At 42.1% G+C, this 22,272-nt stretch overlaps 1 long non-coding RNA gene across 1 annotated transcript; it reads left to right on the top strand.

Annotated features, from left to right (window-relative positions):
• Positions 1-2,831: 2,831 nt before the first annotated feature.
• On the top strand, positions 2,832-4,335 carry LOC121594039. Its single transcript, XR_006004887.1, has 5 exons — positions 2,832-2,875; positions 2,944-3,116; positions 3,324-3,455; positions 3,512-3,673; positions 3,741-4,335. It is a non-coding gene; the product is annotated as an uncharacterized LOC121594039 (long non-coding RNA).
• The last annotated feature ends 17,937 nt before the right edge of the window (positions 4,336-22,272 follow it).

The raw sequence follows: 22,272 nt of genomic DNA, 5'->3' as shown, positions 1-22,272 counted from the left end.
ATACTAAGTTAGATGGACACTCTATTCTTATGTGTATATCATCAATGGCCCCAATGCAATTTGGAAAATTGCACTTTATTTCGAATTGTCTAGCCACCTTTAGTATTGAATAGGTCGTTGGAAGTGGGAAATGTATTGGTTGCAGCGCTTTTCAAATCGCTCCTCTTGTTTTATATACTATAGTTACTATCGTTTGCTGTCAAATACAGGGTTTCCAATCATATAAGGGAATAGTTCAATCACTTAAGGGTAGCTAGGCTTCACAGTATGCTTGTAACATTCCCCTACCGATTTGCAACATTCCCCTAGGGGATAGAACCATTCCCTTATATAATATGATTTCAAACCCTGTACGAGGCATCATTCATCAATTACGTAACGCTAAAATTGCAACTTTTTGACCCTCTCCCCCCTAGTGTAACAAACTGTAACGTTGGAAGAAATTTCCCTCCCCCAAATTACGTAAGATGGACTTCACCCCCCCTCAAATAGTATAGTTTATTGAAAAAATCAGATTTTTTGTGAGTTTTTCTCCATTTTTTACTGCATTATTTCACATTATTTTTTTTTATGTGTTCATAAAATTATAACCAATGATCAATTCTGACGAAAAAAACGGCTGACTGCATCACCTCCATCTCCAATTTGTTTGAACCGAATTGGGTTTTGTAAGGAGTTGGATTGATACAACACCTTTTTACAGCGTTACAGTTGATTCTCGTGACATTTTCTTCCAATCACGTGTTGTCAGTTGTGAATCGCATGCTACTATAACCAAATGCATGCCTGTACAATCATGTGGCACGCTCACTGTGGTCGTCGCAGTAACGGAATGAAACGTAATCGATCCTGTGGTAAGTTTTTCCGTCCGTCTGTCCATGGTAACCAAATTTGACGGACCAAATAACGGACTATTCGGCTGAGTAGTGCAAACAGGGTTTCCTACGGTTATATTGAGATGTTCAACCAGCTATTGAATCGTTCGAGCATATAATTGACAAATTCAGAAAGTTATTGAATTGTACGGAAGATGTCGTTGACAAGTTCGACACATAATGTTCAGTTGCAGCGTTTTGGCGACTGCACCAATAAGCGTAGTATTTGCACTGGGTCAGCAATGTTAATCTTGTAATTAATACAAAGCGTCAAGTTAGCAGCGGATGTGTTGTGGCTCGTGCATTTTACTATCCCAAACAGTTATGCAAAATATTAGTTGGCTCTCAGAGTTTTTACAATCAAGCAGGTATTCCCTCGATCTAAGTTTTGCTTACACCTTCCTTCATACATGCTAAAATGTATTACGTTCTCCTCTAGCCCACACCTATACCAACGTGGTTGCAGCAGTTGTCTAGTGCATCGGTAGCAGCTACATACTACATATTAGTGCCAACGAGCAATTCCCTCGTAGGAAACTTATTTTGTTCAGTGAAAATCATCAAAAACACACAGGAGCAATGAGCAATGGCTACTAATAAACGAGTAACTATTTCGCACGAAGAAAAGCAACGCATTGTACAAGCGCACATGGATAAACGCCGGGTTAACGATATTGCCAGCGTTATGGGTTACAAAGTAGCAACGGTATCCCAGATCATCCGAAAGTTTATGAAGAAAGGAAAAACTGTAAATAATTTGCACAAGCGCGGCGGTATCAAACCCAAGAAACTGAACAAATGTTTACATGAATTTGACATACATGTTGCAAAATCCACGCTGCATGCATACATAAAGGCGTTCTACTACTCGTTAAAACGAGTTCAAATTCTCTCAGAACATCGAAATAATTCTACCAACATAGAAGTGCGACAACAATATGCTTCGTTGTTCACGGAACTGCAAATGGAACAGGATCCGGACAGTTTTATTTTTTTAGGTGAGGTTGGTTTCAATGTCTCATTGCGAATCAATAAATTCCGCTCTAAAATTAGAACTCCTGCTATTCATGCTGTCGGATCAATTCGATCCCGCAACATCAGCATATGGCCATGACACGGAATGGTGTATTGGCATATCGATCACGTGATGGGGCATTTGAACAGCGGCCTTTGTAGATTCTTGGAGAAGTTAAAGAACAAAATCGGTGAAAAAGAGATCCATGCAATTGTACTATTCAATTATTTTATTTGACAAATTGAAAAAAATGTCAAATGTTGCAAAATCCAATACCGTAGAGTTGCAAAATCCTCAACAAACTGAACGCACCAACTGAATTGGCTACCAGCAACCATAAAAAATGATAACATTTTGCTCAGATTAATTGTTTATCCAATGTTTTTGCTTATCGTTCGATGTTGGGAAATATTCCCACCATCGAAGAAACAGAAGTTAATTACTATATTGAAGGGAATATTTTTTATTTTTTTTATGTAATTTTAATTTAATAATGGGGCCCTTTCCGTTTTAACTTCGTAGGCTGATATTTCACCCTGTCAGCTGTTTGCATTGTATAGCAGTTTTATACGGACCTAACACGAGGCGTAAAATTACAGGGTTTTCAATGATCCCAGGCTGCAGATGACAGCCAAAAGACGTCTTTCGGAAAAAAAATGTTGTCTTCCCGTCGGACTTCCAATAGTAAGTTTTAACGATAGGGTTAGACCGATTTGACAGATATGGCCAGATGTCATTCAAGTGGTGTATTTTTTTTTATTGACGGTGTAATGAAATGTCCAAAAATTACTGAATGGCCTGCCACAGTGCAACAAAAAAATTGGCGAACTCTTTTTTCTCTCCCTCTTTCCACCGATCTTTTTTCCTTCACCCTCTTCCTTCTTTCTCCTCGGTTGTCCCGGTTGTTCCTATCGAGCTCATTTTGTTTACTTGGCGAAAAGCCTTCACACAGTTCAGTTCGGCCATTCTTTGATTCGGTTCGATGGTATTTTTCTTCTTATATTCTTCTTCATCTCATCTCCGCCTACATACACGCTCCTTTTGTTTTTAAAGCCGGTGTTGGTTTATGCAGAACTTTTTCTGTGTTTGTGCTTGTGTGCTGAGGCAATTCCAATGGAACAAGCGTGAAGGAACCTGTTCCTGCGTGTACAGCCGGAGCCACGGTGTCCCGATTATCAGTTTCAGTTCATAACGCTTTATAAATGTGATACTTCCAACATGGAAAGGTGTGTTTTATCGTGCAATAAAAGATGTGACTTTTACACAACTTCATCTTTTTTTTGTTTATCCTTAGCGCCAAACGACCTAAGCTACTCGTGTCGATTAAAAATGTAGAATACAAATTGCTCCCGTTAAACAATAATAATAAGTTTTTATTAAATATGTTTTGTTAAAAATCATAATCATTAACATGAAATTGCATACATTTTCAGATTCAATAAACAACACCACACCTACCACAATGCTTCATCCGCAATTATTGAATGAGCTTTCATCGCTATCGTCAGTGTCTATCCATACTGGAAGTCAAAAGATGCCACGCGAGAATGCTTCATCGTAAAAACGTGAGAAAGTGTTTTAGAGTGTTTTAACAAGAACTATAGTTAACAAATATTTCTAGAAACTGTATCAAGCAATACACGCAAGCCGGTTTCTCGTGCGAATAATGCAATGATAGAAAATATACCGTCCACATCGATAGTAGTGCATTCTTCTTTGGATCACTTCTCGTTTATGCAAACAACTGCAACAACTTCGGGTGCTTGTCAACGAAAACCTAAACGTATGTCTTCAATTTGTTTTATAGTATATTATTTGCTACAAAATACTATATGAACGTTTATTTCCAGCCCTTTCATCTACTGCTTCAATGGCAACGCAAACGGATTTTTCTAGTGGACAGAACGTGGGATTAGATGCCATACTAGAAAAATTAGACACCATGCAGAGGGAGCAACAAAGACAGGCAAACATGTATCAGAATAAAATGCTGGATATGGAGAAGCAGCAGAAATTAATACGAGCACAGTTAGATATTTTATCCGACAAATTGATTCCACGGCCAGGATTTGTTGCGGAATCGTCGTTTGAATGGGAAACGGTGGGGACCAGGGAAGAACTAGATCGACTGGTGGAAAGATTGGGGGAACCAGAGTTCAAAAAAAAATTTATGGAATTTTTAGATACAAAGCTGCCGACCGACAGTTCAGAAGCTAGACTCCATGATAGCATGGACATTATATTCAAAAAGGATTTTGTGACACAAGCCAACTGGACAGGATTAGGACCAGATAAAGTTTGTTTTTCAAATTATGAAATGGTTATTCAGATTTTTAAATTTATAGGAACATGTCATGGAGTTTCACCCACGGACCAAAGAATCATAACATTTTTCCAAAATAAGTTTAAACATTCAAAACAAAGACTTAACTTGGTGGGAAAAGTTAAAACTGCACCTCATAGACGCAAAGTTTAGTTTAATTTATGTTTAAGTACTACTGTAATCCTCAGTTTAGCTTCAAGCATATAACAGAATCAATAGCTTTTTATAAAATTAAAGCTTATACCCAGTTGCGTATCATGTTCCTATCATAGAAGTGTTAAAGAGTTCAAAGAAATGTCATTATCTTTTATGATATAAAAAACGAAATAAAATGTACGTTCAACAAATATTTATTACATATTTCATATAACTAATGTGTCAATTAAAGGAACGAAATCGAATGCATCTTCTTGAGCAAGAGGTGCCGCAACTAATTTACATTTTATATCGCTGATTCCTAGTGTAAAAAAAAATTCTTCTAAATCATTAGTACTTGCTCGGTGAATATTTATGATTTTAGAATCGTAAGGATAACTGAAACTACTAGACGAGTAAATGATCTTTATAAAGAAGTTTAACAAAATAAGTTTAGACATAGTAAGCAACGGTTCGAATTAGTAGGATTAGTGAAAACTTCGCATCATAGACATAAGAGGGATTAATCAGTTAGGAATAGTTTTAATAATGTTAATACTTATAAATAAACTATGAACAAATTAATGTATGTACTGAAAAAAATCATTTTATTGAATTAAAACACACCATTTCAAAAAACGTTGTTGTTTTGTTTTATTAAACCAATGTATGTATCAAGGGAACAAAATTATTTTCATTTTCCTTAGACAATGGTACTACTACTAATTTACATTTTATGTCCTGAAAACCTAAAATAATATTTTCTCATCTTGAAATCATCAATAGTCCTAGTTAGCTTTCTTGCTGAAGAGTTTACGGAAGACTGTTGTATAGCTGCATTTACAAATTGACATACGCTACCCGATTTTGTTAAAAACCAAGAATTGCTATCATCATTCTTTAAACAAAATCCTTGGCGCACATGAAGTGTAGTAATATTTCCTCTCCTAAGAATCGTGGGATATTGTAGTTGTTTAATATATTTATCCGGTTTATAGGCTGCCCATTCTGCTATACGGTTTATTGTTTGTTCTAAACTTTTCGATCCACTTCGTAATGAATGTTTCATATGCTGAAGTTCGTTCTCAAAGTCGTAAGAAGATATAAACCGAAGTATACCAAAATCAATAACTTCTTGGTAAATATGCAAAAGGTTCTGAACATTACTCGAAATATATTCTGAGCCATAAATAATTCCGCACTGTTTGACGAACAGCTGTAGGAGAGTATTTGCCAATGACCAATGCTCTTTGTATACTTCAGATGAAAAAATTGTAATGCTGCAAAAATACAACATAAAATGATTGTATTGTTGTTCACTCAATGTTCCTGTGAGTACACCAACGGATGCGTAAAATAAGAAAGAGTTTAATTCAGTGCCTTTCCAATACTTGAGATCACGTAATGAACGGAACTTTCTGTGTATCTCTACAGGTAATTTTATATGCATCAACATTACTGACATTTTATTGATTTGTTCAGGAGATAACTTGTGCACCACACCAAATTTTCCACATATCCAGCCCATTACCAAACGTTTTGTAACTCCTTAATCGATTAAATGCAATAAGTCTGCAACTATTACTTGTTTTACAAGATCAAATTCGTCTAATAGAGATAATAGAGGCGAATCAAATTTGTGGTGTTTACCATACGAACGCGACCTAAATCCTTCATTAGTGCGATCAGAACCAGCGATATCGGGAAATGCTACTCTTCCTCGGATACTCCTTCCCTCAGAAACACATTTCAAGCAGCCATGTATACCGTTGAAGCTGACAACACCTACGAAAGAAGAATCATAAAGTTTTAATCACCTAAGTACAGATATGTATAACTGTTTTGTATTACCTTTAATAAACGCCCGAGCTGGAGAATCAGCTATAATTGCGCGCAGTTTTATCTTAACCGTCTCATTATTGATCTGTACTCCATTTTTCATGAGGAAGTTGATTTAATCAACAAAAGGACGAAGAAAGTGTTCGATGCTTAGTGGTTTTGTTGGACCACAATAAATAGCAGCTATCATTACAGGTACTTCTGGCATTCCATGAATGTTGAAAAGTATGATACGTTTATCAAAAGCGTAGAATCGGAATGAAGGCTTAGATTGCTTTAAATAAACAAACCATATGTATGAATATAAAGAAAATTCATAACGATTACGCGAGATCAATTACCTTAGTTCGTTGCCGTGATACCAATATTGTCCTCCTTCAACTGTTGTTATCTCCGCAGAAGGGTTTCGGCTGATCTTCAACAGAGTCTTTGCATCTTTTGGCAGCTTACAATTACTTGTTTTTCGAACAATTTCCATCACTTCCTCGATTGACTCATACGTTTGATTCCTCGATATGGCCCAGCGACGTAAAGCATCATGCACTGAGAATGCTTCTTTGTATTGTTCCAACCCGCCATGCAATTGACAGCGATTTGCGAGGGCGCGCGAGGGCTCGCATGCCATACAAGTTCACTGCCCCAGAGCCCTCGCATTAAAGAGCTTGCGAGCCTAGGCAGTTTTTTCACCCCTACCCCCTGTGCAAAGCGACGGAAGAAATCATGCCCTTTCGCGCATTTTCTCATGCCTTCTTTTTCCCTCCAACTAACAAACATTGCGGCAATGAAGTTTAATGTTCACAAATCAAACCAAAAAAGCGCAATGAGTTCAAACTCTGCCAAGTAAAAATGACAAAGGAATCGCTAGCACACGCGGGAGGGTTTGCTGTGCAACGCACAGAACCTTAATTCGCATAACACGTACATCCCGGTGCTGATTTTCATCAACTTTCCGTTCCGCCGGCATCTAGAACGCAAGCTGATTGTGAAACCGGTATACTGGAAAGTTTACTGGCAGTCCCTGGGGCATGATTCTCTAGCCACGGGGCCACAACGACCAGGTGTTGACGGTGTTTTTTTAAATGTGAAAGTGCATCCTTCCCCCTGCATGCAGCGTATGCATCGGGCAGGAGACAGTGTGGCAGTATGCTAGTTGACCTCTGGATACGAGCGGTCCCGCGGCACCGCCATCATTCCGCACATCTTAACAGCATGCCCGTCGTGGGTTCTAACCGCGTATGAACCGTCCGCCGTAGCAAGAGCTGACTATCCGGCTACGTGGTACTCAAGACCTGAAAAGGCCGGCATGATCGCGTAGGCCATTACGCCAATAATAATATTAATAAGTAGAAGAAGAACTTAGCATAGCAGTCCACACTCGGGGAAGGTTTTTTTTTTACTTTGATGCTGCCGGGTCTACAGCCGTGGCGCGACAAATGCACAGAATACACTTGACCAAAGGACATGAACCTACCGATCCGAACCCATTCCAAGGCATTGCTGTTCAATCGGCGTCACGATACCGACAAGCCAACAAGCCGCCCGATTCTAGACGGACTGGTGCAGCACCATACGCGCACCGTAATAAACAAATCCAGAATCCTCTTTTGTATGAATTCAATTCAAGTTTTCTTTCCAGTTGCGTCCGCTAGCTGAATCAGAAATAAATGTGCAATATATCACACGCACGTTTGCTTCGATCGTGTTTCTTTTTAACACCCCCAACAGCAGAACCGATCGCAAAGATCGTGGTGCCAATCCGATAGTTGTGTTGTCTCTCAAACACACACACACACCACACACACACACACACACCACACACACACACACACACACACACACACACACACACACACACACACCACACACACACACACACCACACACACACACACACACACACACACACACACACACACACACACACACACACACACACACACACACACACACACACACACACACACACACACACACACACACACACACACACACACACACGCACGCACGCACGCAAGCACGCACTCCCCCCCTTCCCGCATGATCGATTACGACTACCGTATCGGTAGAACGGCTGGTTCAGCTTTCTTGTATCGCATTCTCATCAAAAGCGCCGGGCGGGGTGGGGGATCGCGACATGATAGAGTGAACGGTCACTATCCCCGCGCTGTGTGTGTGTGTGTCGCGACCCGAAAACTCGAGACAGATTTCGGCACATTTAAAAATAGTTATTTTATTTCCACTATACACTGCGCTACATGATGCGTAGAAGGTCGTTCAAGCATCTAACATGTACAAATTTAAAAAAAATTAGATTAGTGTTAGACGTTCTCCTACGCTTGTTTTAAATAGGCTTCTTCACCCTCAATTGGTAGGGGCATCGAATGGTCTCATCAGCAGCGGCACGAAATAAAATAAACCATCCATACACCGATAACACTTTAAATCCCAATCCAGCTTCTCCCACAGCGTCTCAAGGTCACACACAAATTAATAAATGCTAACACCCACCAATAACAATACACAACCGCAATGCACATATATGAATCAACGCATACACCACAACACCCAATCAGCTGGCGGCGGAAGGCACGGGCAGAAGCGCAAGTAAGGCAGGGCAGGGTGAGGGAGGGAGAAGAAGCGGACGAAAAAATGGGCGCCGATATTTTTAATTTTTTTGACCGTTTTTTTTTTGCTCCGCCGCCAAAAATAGTTCGTCCATTTCGCCGACCGATGGCGCTAACCCGGCGCAGGCCTGCGCAGGAATCGCTGAAGTCCAGCGCGCGAGACCAGCCAAAATCTGCGCTGGCCAGCGCAGATTTTGGTACATTTGCTGCGCTGGAGACTGCTCGAATTTGCGCATCGGGTTGGTACATTTCCTGCGCTGGAAACTGCTCGAATTTGCGCAGCGGGAGGGAAAAAGATGGCATGATAAAATTCTCCGAACGGCATGATTTCTTCCGTCGCTTTGCGCAGCGGGTGTTCAAAAGTACACCCGCTGCGCAAATTCGAGCAGTTTTCTGCGTAGTTTTTTGCGTCGTTTTGTGTCAAAAAATACGCAAAAAAATACGCTACCCGCTGCGCAAAGCGACGGAAGAAATCATGCCGTTCGGAGAATTTTATCATGCCATCTTTTTCCCTCCAACGGCAAATTTGTCAAGCAGCTCGTCGAGCTGCCCGTCCCTGGCTCCGCCTCATTCCCCTCGCCTGAGCGCGCTGCCGAAGGTTTGGATGTGTTGGTGCGTCAGACGGCCAATCGCTGTCAGCCGTCGTCCGTGCTTTTTCCCTCCATAGCGCCATCTCTTTCTCGCGTGTGGTCAATGCTCGCGAGCGGTTGTGGCGCCTAAAAATGCCGTTAACAAACATTGCGGCGATGAAGTTGCATTTTCACAAATCAAACCAAAAAAGCGCAATGAGTTTAATCGATGCAATGTAAAAATGGCTACGGAATCACTAGCGCACGATGGAGGGTTTGCTGTGCAACGCGCAGAACCCTAATTCGCTCTAACACGTTCAGCCCGGCGCTGATTTTCATCAACATTCCGTTCCGCCGGCATCTAGAACGTAAGCTGATTGTGAAACCGGTATACTGGAAAGTTCACTGGCAGTCCCTGGGGCCTGCCATCGAACTGAACGTGCTGAGCATTAAGCATAACACTAAGCTTTTGATTTCGTCTGTTGTGGATTACACAGATATGCTGAGCCGTCTGCGCAAGGGTATGAGCGTGCGTGTGTGTGCAAAACTGTCGCCAAATGTGTTTTCTTCCGAAATGTTATGATCCATCGGTCAAAGAAAGGAAGGTGTTCATGAAAGGCGGAAAGACGAATTGAGGCCCCTGAGGAGGGGGTACTGACACACAGCTGTTGGAAGATTGAACAGTATACTTAAATTGCCAGCGGATGGGGGGGGGGGGGGTGGCCATGGGACCCCTACGATCATCGGTCACAGGCCCTAAAATTGTAGTCGCCATGGGGGGAGGGGAGGTGCAAATGGTTTTCTCCAGCCACGGAGCCCTAAAGACCATCTTTCCGGGGGCCCTTGTCGCTAATAATCTGTCCACTTGTAGACATACGGCATACTACAGACTAGAGATCTTCGGCGACCGCCTAATCCACCTACCGTTAGATCCACCGCTGGTTCATGACGGTGTTTTTTTATGGTGGAGGAGCATCCTTCCCCCTGCCTGCTGCGTATGCACCGGGCAGGAGACAGTGTGGCAGTATGCAAGTTGCACGCTGGATAGGAGCGGGCCCGCAACACCGCCATCATTCCGCACATCTGCATGTCCGTCGTGGGTTCTAACCGCGTATGAACCGTCCGCCGTAGCAAGGGCTGACTATCCGGCTACGTGGTACTCAAGTCCTGAAAAGGCCGGCATGATCGCGTAGACTATTACGCCAAATAATAATAATAATAATAATAATAATAATAATAATAAGAACTTAGCAAAGCAGTCCACACTCGGGGAAGGTTTTTGTTTTGACTTTGGTGCTGCCGGGTCTACCGCTGTGGCGCGACAAATGCACGGAATTCACTCGACTAAAACATGAACCTACCGATCCGAACCCATTCCAAGGCAATGCCGGTCAATCGGCGTCATGATAACTTCTCGAAACCAACAAGCCGCCAGATTCTGGACGGGCAGGTGCAGCACCATATGCGCGAAAGAAATTTGCTACATATCACACGCACGTTTGCTTCGATCGTGTGCCTTTTTAACACCCCCACAGCAGAACCGATCGCAAAGATCGTGGTGCCAATCCGATAGTTGTGTTGTCTCTCAGGTAGCGAAATCGAAAATGCATGGACTTTGTAGCCGCAGCGGATGAAAATGTACGCATCAGAATCATATAGTTTTGGGGTTTCCACACGCACACACACACACACACACACACACACACACACACACACACACACACACACACACACACACACACACACACCACACACACACACACACACCACACACACACACACACACACACACACACCACACACACACACACACACACACACACACACACACACACAAACACACACACACACACACGCACGCGAGCACGCACGCACGCACACATGCACGTACGCGTGTACGCGGGCAGGCACCCGCGAAAGCGCAAACGCAAGCACGCACCCACGAAAGCGCGAACGCAAGCACGCACTCCCCTCCCCTCCACCAGACCACCCCCCCCCTCCCCGCATGATCGATTACGGCTACCGTATCGGTAGAACGGCTGGTTCAGCTTTCTTGTATCGCATCCTCATCCAAAGCGCCGGGCGGGGTGGGGATCGCGGCATGATAGAGTGAACGGTCACTTTCCCCGCGCTGTGTGCGTGTGTGTGTGTGTGTCGTGGCCCGAAAACTAGAGACAGATTTAGGCATATTTTTAAAAAAATATTTTATTGCCACTATACATTGTGCTACATGATGCTTAGAAGGTTGTTGAAGCATCAAACATGTTCAAATTAAAAAAATTAGATTAGTGTTAGACGTTCTCCTACGCTTGTTTAAATAGGCTTCTTCACCCTCAAATGGCAGGGGCATCGAATGGTCTCATCTGCAGCGGCACGAAATAAAATAATCCATCAATACACCGATAACACTTTAAATCCCAAAATGAACCAGCTTCTCCTCCCGCATCGTCAAGGTCACACACGAATAAATAAATGCTAACACCCACCAATTACAATACACAACCGCAATGTACATATACACCAACGCATACACACTGATTAGCTGACGGCGAAAGGCACGGGCTGAAGCGCAAGTATAAGGCAAGGCAGGGAGGGGAAGGGAGTTAGAGGAAGAGGAGGAGGAAGGAATGGGCGCCAATATTTTTGAATTTTTCGGCCTTTTTTTTTGCTCCACCGTCTGAAATAGTTCATCCATTCCTTCAACAGATGGCGCTCGTTCCGCACCTAAAAACTGCAATAAACCCGCTGCGCAAATTCGAGCAGTTTTCTGCGTAGTTTTTTGCGTCGTTTTGTGTCAAAAAATACGCAAAAACAGCGCTGGACTTCAGCCGAAACTACGATAGCCAGCGTATTTATTGCAGTTTTTAGGTGCGGAACGAGCGCCATCTGTTGAAGGAATGGATGAACTATTTCAGACGGTGGAGCAAAAAAAACGGCCGAAAAATTCAAAAATATTGGCGCCCATTCCTTCCTCCTCCTCTTCCTCTAACTCCCTTTCCCTCCCTGTTTTGCCTTATACTTGCGCTTCAGCCCGTGCCTTTCGCCGTCAGCTAATCAGTGTGTATGCGTTGGTGTATATGTACATTGCGGTTGTGTATTGTAATTGGTGGGTGTTAGCATTTATTTATTCGTGTGTGACCTTGACGATGCGGGAGGAGAAGCTGGTTCATTTTGGGATTTAAAGTGTTATCGGTGTATTGATGGTTTATTTTATTTCGTGCCGCTGCTGATGAGACCATTCGATGCCCCTGCCAATTGAGGGTGAAGAAGCCTATTTAAAACAAGCGTAGGAGAACGTCTAACACTAATCTAATTTTTTTAATTTGAACATGTTTGATGCTTCAACAACCTTCTAAGCATCATGTAGCACAATGTATAGTGGCAATAAAATATTTTTTTAAAAATATGCCTAAATCTGTCTCTAGTTTTCGGGCCACGACACACACACACACACGCACACTGCGCGGGGAAAGTGACCGTTCACTCTATCATGCCGCGATCCCCCACCCCGCCCGGCGCTTTGGATGAGGATGCGATACAAGAAAGCTGAACCAGCCGTTCTACCGATACGGTAGCCGTAATCGATCATGCGGGGAGGGGGGGTGGTCTGGTGGGGGGGGAGGGGAGTGCGTGCTTGCGTTCGCGCTTTCGTGGGTGCGTGCTTGCGCTTGCGCTTTCGCGGGTGCCTTCCCGCGTACACGCGTACGTGCATGTGTGCGTGCGTGCGTGCTCGCGTGCGTGTGTGTTTGTGTGTGTGTGTGTGTGTGTGTGTGTGTGTGTGTGTGTGTGTGTGTGTGTGTGTGTGTGTGGTGTGTGTGTGTGTGTGTGTGTGTGTGTGTGTGTGTGTGTGTGTGTGTGTGCGCGTGTGGAAACCCCAAAACTATTTGATTCTGATGCGTACATTTTCATCCGCTGCGGCTACAAAGTCCATGCATTTTCGATTTCGCTACCTGAGAGACAACACAACTATCGGATTGGCACCACGATCTTTGCGATCGGTTCTGCTGTTGGGGGTGTTAAAAAGGCACACGATCGAAGCAAACGTGCGTGTGATATGTAGCAAATTTCTTTCGCGCATATGGTGCTGCACCTGCCCGTCCAGAATCTGGCGGCTTGTTGGTTTCGAGAAGTTATCATGACGCCGATTGACCGGCATTGCCTTGGAATGGGTTCGGATCGGTAGGTTCATGTTTTAGTCGAGTGAATTCCGTGCATTTGTCGCGCCACAGCGGTAGACCCGGCAGCACCAAAGTCAAAACAAAAACCTTCCCCGAGTGTGGACTGCTTTGCTAAGTTCTTATTATTATTATTATTATTATTATTATTATTATTATTTGGCGTAATAGTCTACGCGATCATGCCGGCCTTTTCAGGACTTGAGTACCACGTAGCCGGATAGTCAGCCCTTGCTACGGCGGACGGTTCATACGCGGTTAGAACCCACGACGGGCATGCAGATGTGCGGAATGATGGCGGTGTTGCGGGCCCGCTCCTATCCAGCGTGCAACTTGCATACTGCCACACTGTCTCCTGCTCGATGCATACGCTGCAGGCAGGGGGAAGGATGCACCTCCACGATAGAAAAACACCGTCAACACCGTACAAGTGGACAGAGTATTAGTGACAAGGACCCCGGAAAAATGGTCGTTGTGGCCAAGTGGCTGGAGAGTCATTTGCCCCCCCCCCCTCCCCCCTCATGCCGGAAATAATTGTAGGGCCTGTGACCGATGAGCGTAGGGGTCCCATGGTCGAAGCCCGCGCCCGCCGTCAATTTAAGTATGCTGTTCAATCTCCCAACAGCTGTGTGCCAGTACCCCCTCCTCCCGGTCATCAGTTACCATGTACAGGAGCCTCATCTCATCTTTCCCCCGATTCCCCTAATCCGCCACTGTCATGAACACCTTCCTTTCTTTGACCAATGAATCATAACATTCCGGAAGACAACACAGACTTTCCAGTATGCCGGTTGCACGATCAGCTTGCGTTCTAGATGCCGGCGGAACGGTATGTTGAGGAAAACAAGCGCCGGGCTGAACGTGATAATGCGAATAAAGGTTCTGTGCGTTGCACAGCAAACCCTCCAGCGTGAGCTAGCGATTCCGTAGTCATTTTTACATTGCAGCGTTTGAACTCATTGCGCTTTTTTGGTTTGATTTGTGAAAATTAAACTTCATCGTCGCAATGTTTGTTAACGGTTTTTTTAAGCGCCACAGCAGCTCATCAGCATTGATCACACGCGAGAAAGAGATAGCGCTATGGAGCGAAAAAGCACGGACGACGGCTGACAGCGATTGGCCGTCTGACGCACCAACACATCCAAACCTTCGACAGCGCATTCAGGCGAGGGGTATGAGGCAGAGCCAGGGACGGGTAGCTCGAAACGCTGCTCGACAAATTTGCCGTAGGAGGGAAAAAGAAGGCCTGAGAAAATGCGCGAAAGGGCATGATTTCTTCCGTCGCTTTGCACAGGGGGAATACGCTGGCTATCGTAGTTTTGGCTGAGGTCTAGCGTATTTTTTTGCGTATTTTTTGACACAAAACGACGCAAAAAACTACGCAGAAAACTGCTCGAATTTGCGCAGCGGGATGTGAGACAGAGCGTCTTTCGTCAAGCAACTTTTGTTATTGTGAAAAAAAAATGGAAAAAAGGGAATAGCGTGTTTTGATAAAATACTGTTTTCTGAAGGGAAAAAATACAGTGGAATCAAAAACTTGTCTTTATCATGAGTTTCCGGTCTCTGTCCCAGGGAAATCAACAATAATTGATTGGTATGCAAAATTCAAGCGTGGTGAAATGAGCACGGAGGACGGTGAACGCAGTGGACGCCCGAAAGAGGTGGTTACCGACGAAAACATAAAAAAAATCCACAAAATGATTTTGAATGACCGTAAAATGAAGTTGATCGAGATAGCAGAGGCCTTAAAGATATCAAAGGAACGTGTTGGTCATATCATTTATCAATATTTGGATATGCGGAAGCTCTGTGCAAAATGGGTGCTGCGCGAGCTCACATTTCACCAAAAACGCACCGTGACACAAGTCATTGAGAACGATGGCAAAAATTCATGAATTGGGCTTCGAATTGCTTCCCCACCCACCGTATTCTCTAGATCTGGCCCCCAGCGACTTTTTCTTGTTCTCAGACCTCAAAAGGATGCTCGCAGGGAAAAAATTTGTCTGCAATGAATAGGTGGTCGCCAAAACTGAGGCCTATTTTGAGGCAAAACCGAAGGAGTACTACCAAAATGGTATCAAAAAATTGGAAGGTCGTTATAATCATTGTATCGCTCTTGAAGGGAACTATGTTGAATGATAAAAACGATTTTTGACAAAAAAAATGTGTTTTTCTTTGTTAGACCGGGGACTTATCAGCCATCCTGTTAATGTTGTATGCTCGGAACATTTTGTACCATCCGATTACCAATTAAGAAACGTGCAGGAAATTAAGCGGAGATCTAATTGGTTTAAACCTCAAGATAAAATGTTATAAATCCTGATGATTATTCTATTTACGATTTTGTTAACTTTTTTAAGTTGTGTTTACAGCCATTCCGTCAGTTTTATCGCCGTTAGAAAATGATATTGATATTGCATTATTGCACTTAGACAACAAATACCAATAACCAAAACACAAACGAAGGGAGAACCGATTGCCCCCTGCCGGAAGGTAAGTTGTTACTAAATTATGTGTTAGTACTACATAATTTTATCTATCTTCTTCTTCTTCTTTGGCTCAACAACCGATGTCGGTCAAGGCCTGCCTGTACCCCCACTTGTGGGCTTGGCTTTCAGTGACTAATTGATTCCCCCCATAGCAGGATAGTCAGTCCTACATATGGCGGCGCGGTCTATTTGGGAATTGAACCCATGACGGGCATGTTGTTAAGTCGTATGAGTTGACGACTGTACTACGAGACCGGCTAATCATTTTATCTATACTAATATGCAAATCAATATGATTTCAGCTGGTTCTTCGTTTTGTGATGAACATAACATAGAACAAAGTGCCGGCAACTTTACTATTGAAATAAATGAAAAAGACGTGATCGTGTGTTTCAAGTGTAAAGAATATGAAAGGAAAATATGTGATCTAGAATCTAAACTTAAATCAGTAGAAGACAGGAACGAGCGGTTAGCTGATGTAAATAATCAGCTAAGCGAAAAATTGAAAATATTTTATGAAAAAGAAAAAGCTCATATTAAGCAAATACAAACACTTGAAAAAGCAAATAACAAAATTAAGGAAGAATGGCCACGAAAACATCATATAGAAAATATGAAAGAGGCACTGAAATTCATTTTATCAAGCAACCAAATTGATCTCATTTTAAAAATCAAGAAAACAGTAAGATGGTCAATGCAGGAACTTTCAGCAGCATTTGCATTAAAATATTTCAGTCAAAGGGCTTACAAATATATATTTTTTTATTTAAAAATTCCTCTGCCATCCATAAGAACATTACAACGTTATACAAGCAGGATTGACCTTAAACAAGGCACTCTAGAAGATATTTTATCATTCATTGGGTCCTTTGCTCAAACATTGAGTCCTATGCATAGAGAATGTGTATTGTCTTTCGATGAGATGAAGGTGTCTCGTATATTGGAATACGATCCATCGGCGGATGAAGTGGTAGGTCCTTTTGACTTTATACAAGTAGTAATGATGCGCGGGGCTTTTAAACAATGGAAACAACCAATTTTTATTGCTTTTGATCAAAAAATGACTTAAGATATAACAAGGCTCAGTGATAAGATGATAAATGTTGTAGCGATAGTTAGCGATAATTGCCAAGCAAATATAAAATGTTGGAAGGAGTTAGAAGCTAGGGATGACATTGAAAAACCGTATTTTTACCATCCTAAAACACAAAATAATGTATATGTAATCCCAGACACTCCGTATCTTCTAAAATTGTTGAGGAATTGGTTACTGGATCATGGGTTTGAACATAACGGCAAACACATAGAAACCAGCAACCTTTTACGTATGGTAGCTCGAAGAATGGAGTCCGAAATGACTCCTTTGTTCAAGCTTACAATGGCACACATAGATATGACCCCCCAACAGCGTCAAAATGTTCGTCGAGCTGCAGAATTGGTGTCTCGCTCTACCGCTGTAGCTCTTCGAACTTATTACCGTTACAATGAAAATGCAAAAAATTTAGCTGATTTTATTGAAAAGGTTGATTTATGGTTTAGTGTGTCAAATTCTTACACGTCGTTTGCAAAAAAAAAACTTTCAAAGCGAGTGACGATCAAATTGGCGCCTTGAGAGATATGTTTGAAACTGTATCAACTATGACCCTACCAACTATACCAGGAAAGCCAAGTTTGCAAGTATTCGAACAATCAATTATGATGCAAATCACGCAGATATGAAAAAAAAACATGATATACAATTCATCTGCACACATAAAGTAAGTAATATTTTAGTATTTAGAGTTTTGTATTTAGTAAAGTTTTTTTTTTTATTTTTCAGCTAAACCAGAACGTATTAGAGACTTTATTTTCGCAAATAAGGCAAATGGGAGGAGCCTATGACCATCCTTCTCCACTTAGCTGTGTGTATCGAATACGTACAATTATTTTGGGGAAAACACCTAGTATTTTACATAACCAAACCACAACAGTTGAGGCTATGAATAGTGAGCACGATCAGTATATAACAACAGAAAACGCTGTAGCTGATCCTAAGACTGACGAATTTTTCGTATCAGCTACCATGTTTGATCAAGCCGAAATCGATTCTCAATTACCTGATGAGAGAGCTATGGAAGAAGCAAATAATTTTTTGCTTCAAGATGCAGTGAACTAGCAACTAGTTCCGTCAGTGATACTAGCGTAGAATTGCCTGCTCAAGAAGCCGATGGGTTGTCATATATTCTTGGATGGTTAGCAAACAAAATATAATGCTCAGTTTTCACAACTAAATCTCGGTGAACACACTTTTAAGAAAAAAGATGAGCACAGCTACAGTCAGCCTCCATCTTTTGTTCATCATTTGTCGTGTGGTGGATTAATTGAGCCATCTGATACATTTTTGAGCCTGGGGAAAAAAATGGAAAAATTATTTTTGAAAATGAATCCAGAAGGAAGTTTTATGGGTGGTGAACGTAAAACAGAAAGAGTAGCTACAAAGAACCAAAAAATGAAAAAAAAAATCACAAGTTAGACAATATGTATGTTAATCAGATACAATTGTATAGTATTTTAGTATAGGTTAATAGTATTTTATGTACTTAGCCCTCGCATTAAAGAGCTTGCGAGCCTAGGCAGTTTTTTCACCCCTAGTTTTAGCAGTTATAATTATAGCACCATGAGATCAGTTATAACAGTGCAAATTGTAGCACACCTAATACCTAAATTCAGACATATTATTTTGCAAAAATCCACAAAAATAGAAACAGTGATCCTTAAGACAAATAACACTGCAAAAAAATGAATAAAATATAACTATTATTTAAAATACCATACGATTTCGAGCAGGTGATACTACTCGCAACCCTCGCAATGTTTGACGGGTGCTTATCATTTTTTTATTATTTCTTATTCTGTTCTCTATTCCGGAGTCCCCCAGTGGTAAGAAACATATTAGCATGCACTTTAGAGCCCATACAATAACGGCCACTATATAGGATTGAACTCAACTTTTTCGAACCAATAAGGTTTAAAACTAACTTTTTATATGAGCTTGTACTGGCATTATTTTTATTCTGGGTTTGTTTAGCGCGGCGCCCCAACGTTCATCACCCACGGAGCCCTCCTTGCTAAAACAGTGCCATATACTATCAACTGTTATGGATAATGGACTAAAGATTCCGGAGCCCCCCGCAATTGCTTACTTTGCTTACCGTTAAATACGCCACTGCCTGACTATAATGTGAGCCATAAGACTGTAATAAGATGAGTTAGGCTGTAGATCAAACAACGTTATTCTACCGCACATTTCTCTTGAATACGGTGCTTCCCACCCCGTGGGTGATCCTCTATCATCCTTCGGGACATACATACGGCATTGTTAAAATATTTACACTGCACGTCTAACAACAGTAACAACCACAAGTGATATACCGATTAGTGGTGGGTCATACGATTCATTTCACGACCCGACCCGGAGTCGGGTGCGAGCCAGTCGGAATTGATTCCGATACGTGGGTGCAGCGGGTGCGCTAGGTCGGAGTCGGAATCAAATCCGACCCGACGGTGCAACGAGTTCGGGTCGACCGGAATGATGAGTAGGTGCGAGAGAGCATAATCGACTCCGACCAGTTAGTGCAGCAAGTTCGGGTCGGGTCAGATTGAACCTATCTTGACTTGACCCGACCCGAACTCGCTGCACCAGCGGGTCAGAATGAGTCCACCTTGGCCCGACCCGACCCGAACTCGTTACACCAATGATTCAGAGTCGCGTATGCTTTCTTGCACCTACCGGAGTCGTTGTACCTACAGAAACTGCTTGTACCTTTCGGGTCGACCCGCCCACCACTATTACCGATGCGTTTATTTCGAATGGATACTTGCAACATTTTTAAAATTTAGCTTAACGCAAGTAGTAAAATGAGCTATGTTCAAGTAGAATGGACCAAGTGTGACAAGACATCATGTACCGTGTTTCTCTTAGCATGTGTGATGTGATATGTGTAACCAGATCAACAAATCCTCTTGTCGTCCTACAAAGAAGAATAAAAAGTCAGAAAAAATAAAATGAAAATCTCTCTCTCTCTCTCTTCACTCTATCTCTCTCGATCCGAGCTACCGCTAGCTACTGGTAGACGTCCGTCTCCCTTCCTGCGAGCCTTCTCCGTCTGTATCACTACTTTCGTCCAATCTCTCCTCGCTTATTCTCATTTTTTTATGTCTCAATATTTTGTCGTTCTCTTAGATTCCACTACTTCTCTCCTACTCTTGATCCATACAGTACTAATTTTTTAATGTGTTACTTTTAGAAATATACGTATATAACCAAAGAACACAAAACACATGAATGTAAACAAAGCTCGTACCGGCTGCAAAAATCATCGTCCAAAAACAGTGATAGATACACGAGCTGCGTTCATATTATTTAACATATATGCAAATTTTATGTATTTATTTTTGTGTGTGTTATTTAAAAGCATTAACATTTGTTCTGTAGCGGGACAGTGCTCATTTTCGACCAGAATCAAAATGGACATCCCCATTGCTCAACAAAACAACATTGAAGCGATGTATTTCATTTCATAGATGTGCACAATATTATTTTTTAATAATCTTTTTCCATTTCTCCTCTAGATTTCTGTATTTTTAGGATAATTTATACGTATACAGGCTGTGTGTGCATATTGTAGTGAAAACGACGGATACTTCCGTAACTTGATTCTATTCCTGCACTTCAACATAATTTCCTATCCCGGAAAGCAATGAACTTCGCTCACAGATGAAAAGAAAAATGAATCTTTTACTGATAGATTTACGATCGGCTACAAGATTTTATTGGTATTTTTGGTTAGAACAGTTTTTTTTTTTTTTTCATTTTATAATGACACACAACCGATTTCAGCTTAACGGGGGGTCCAGATTGCACGCACACAAACGGAAATGAACACGATGACACGTACACATTGGGACTCACTGTCAGCTCGTTCTGATTAGAGTTGGGCAAAACGCACAAAAAAGCGGAACTGGGTCTGGAAGATTCCAACAAATTTCGCACCCATTTCCGAAGGGTAGGTTCAATCCGACAAGCAAGAACCGCCCGGAATCGTTCGGAGTCGTTGGAATCGTCGGAATCGTGCGGAGTCGTTGGAACCGTCCGGAATCGTCCGGAATCGTCCGGAATCGCCCTAAATCGCCCGGAATTGTCCGAAATCGTCGTAATTGACCGGAATCGTCTGGAATCGTCTGGAATCGTCGGAATAGTCGGAATTACATTTCATTGCATGTCATTTATTCAGTAACCTAATATAAATAGATACAAACAGTAACACAAGAAGCTATCGTGCATGTCGAACGATATTGAGGAACTTAGTGCGCGAAGTTCCTGGCTTAAATGTAAGACAGACAGCATTAACATATGCGCGGCGGCCAGAACTTGAGCTTGAATCGTCTGGAATCGTCGGAACAGTCGGAATCGACCGCAATCGGCTGGAATCGCCCGTAATCGGCTGGAATCGCCCGGAATCGTCCAGAATTGTCCAGTCTTCCTTTTCCCTGATTTTGATACAGTGTTTTGTTAATTATTTCGCTTTCACTCCGTCATTTTATTTTTTAGAAGAAAAAAAATTGTTACAACTAAACGAAATAAACTAAATGTAATCAACCCACCCGTCAATATGACGGGTTCCGTAGAGATAGTTATACCACATATGTGAAAATCTATGAAACTTAAGAAAATAATACTTATGCTACAAACTTATAGTATGTTATGAGGAATTTACGAAAAGAAAAAAAATCGAGATTAAACAAAAGGTATTGTTCGTATTTCACTGCAAAGTTCAAATTTCGTCAAATTGACGGGTTCCGTAAACCTAGTGTTAATCAACAACTAATAACATTCTTACATTTGCACTATTTTGATTTCTTAAGCTACGCACGGCTCTAATTATGAACACAGTTATCAAGTCGTACGACTTTAATAACATGTCCTTTATAGGTTCGGTTCCTAAGATCTTTTGTTCCGGGTTCCGGATAAGCTCTTTTGATACCAATATACTAAGAGGTTCCATGAACGCTCCAAACATTTTCGGGAAGCCGTACTTGCCGGAGATGCATGCAAAGCAATGACGGAGGAAGTGAAATATGTATTAAATGTGGCTTCTCACATTCTCTACTATCGATTGACTACGATTCCGAACGATTCCGGACGATTCCGGGCGATTCCATTTGATTCCGGTCGATTTTGGATGATTCC

The sequence above is a fragment of the Anopheles merus genome, chromosome 2L, assembly GCF_017562075.2.
Source record: "Anopheles merus strain MAF chromosome 2L, AmerM5.1, whole genome shotgun sequence".
Taxonomy (NCBI): Eukaryota; Metazoa; Arthropoda; class Insecta; order Diptera; family Culicidae; genus Anopheles; species Anopheles merus.
Note: the sequence above shows the minus strand (reverse complement) of the source record. Positions and strands in the feature narration are given on the sequence as shown.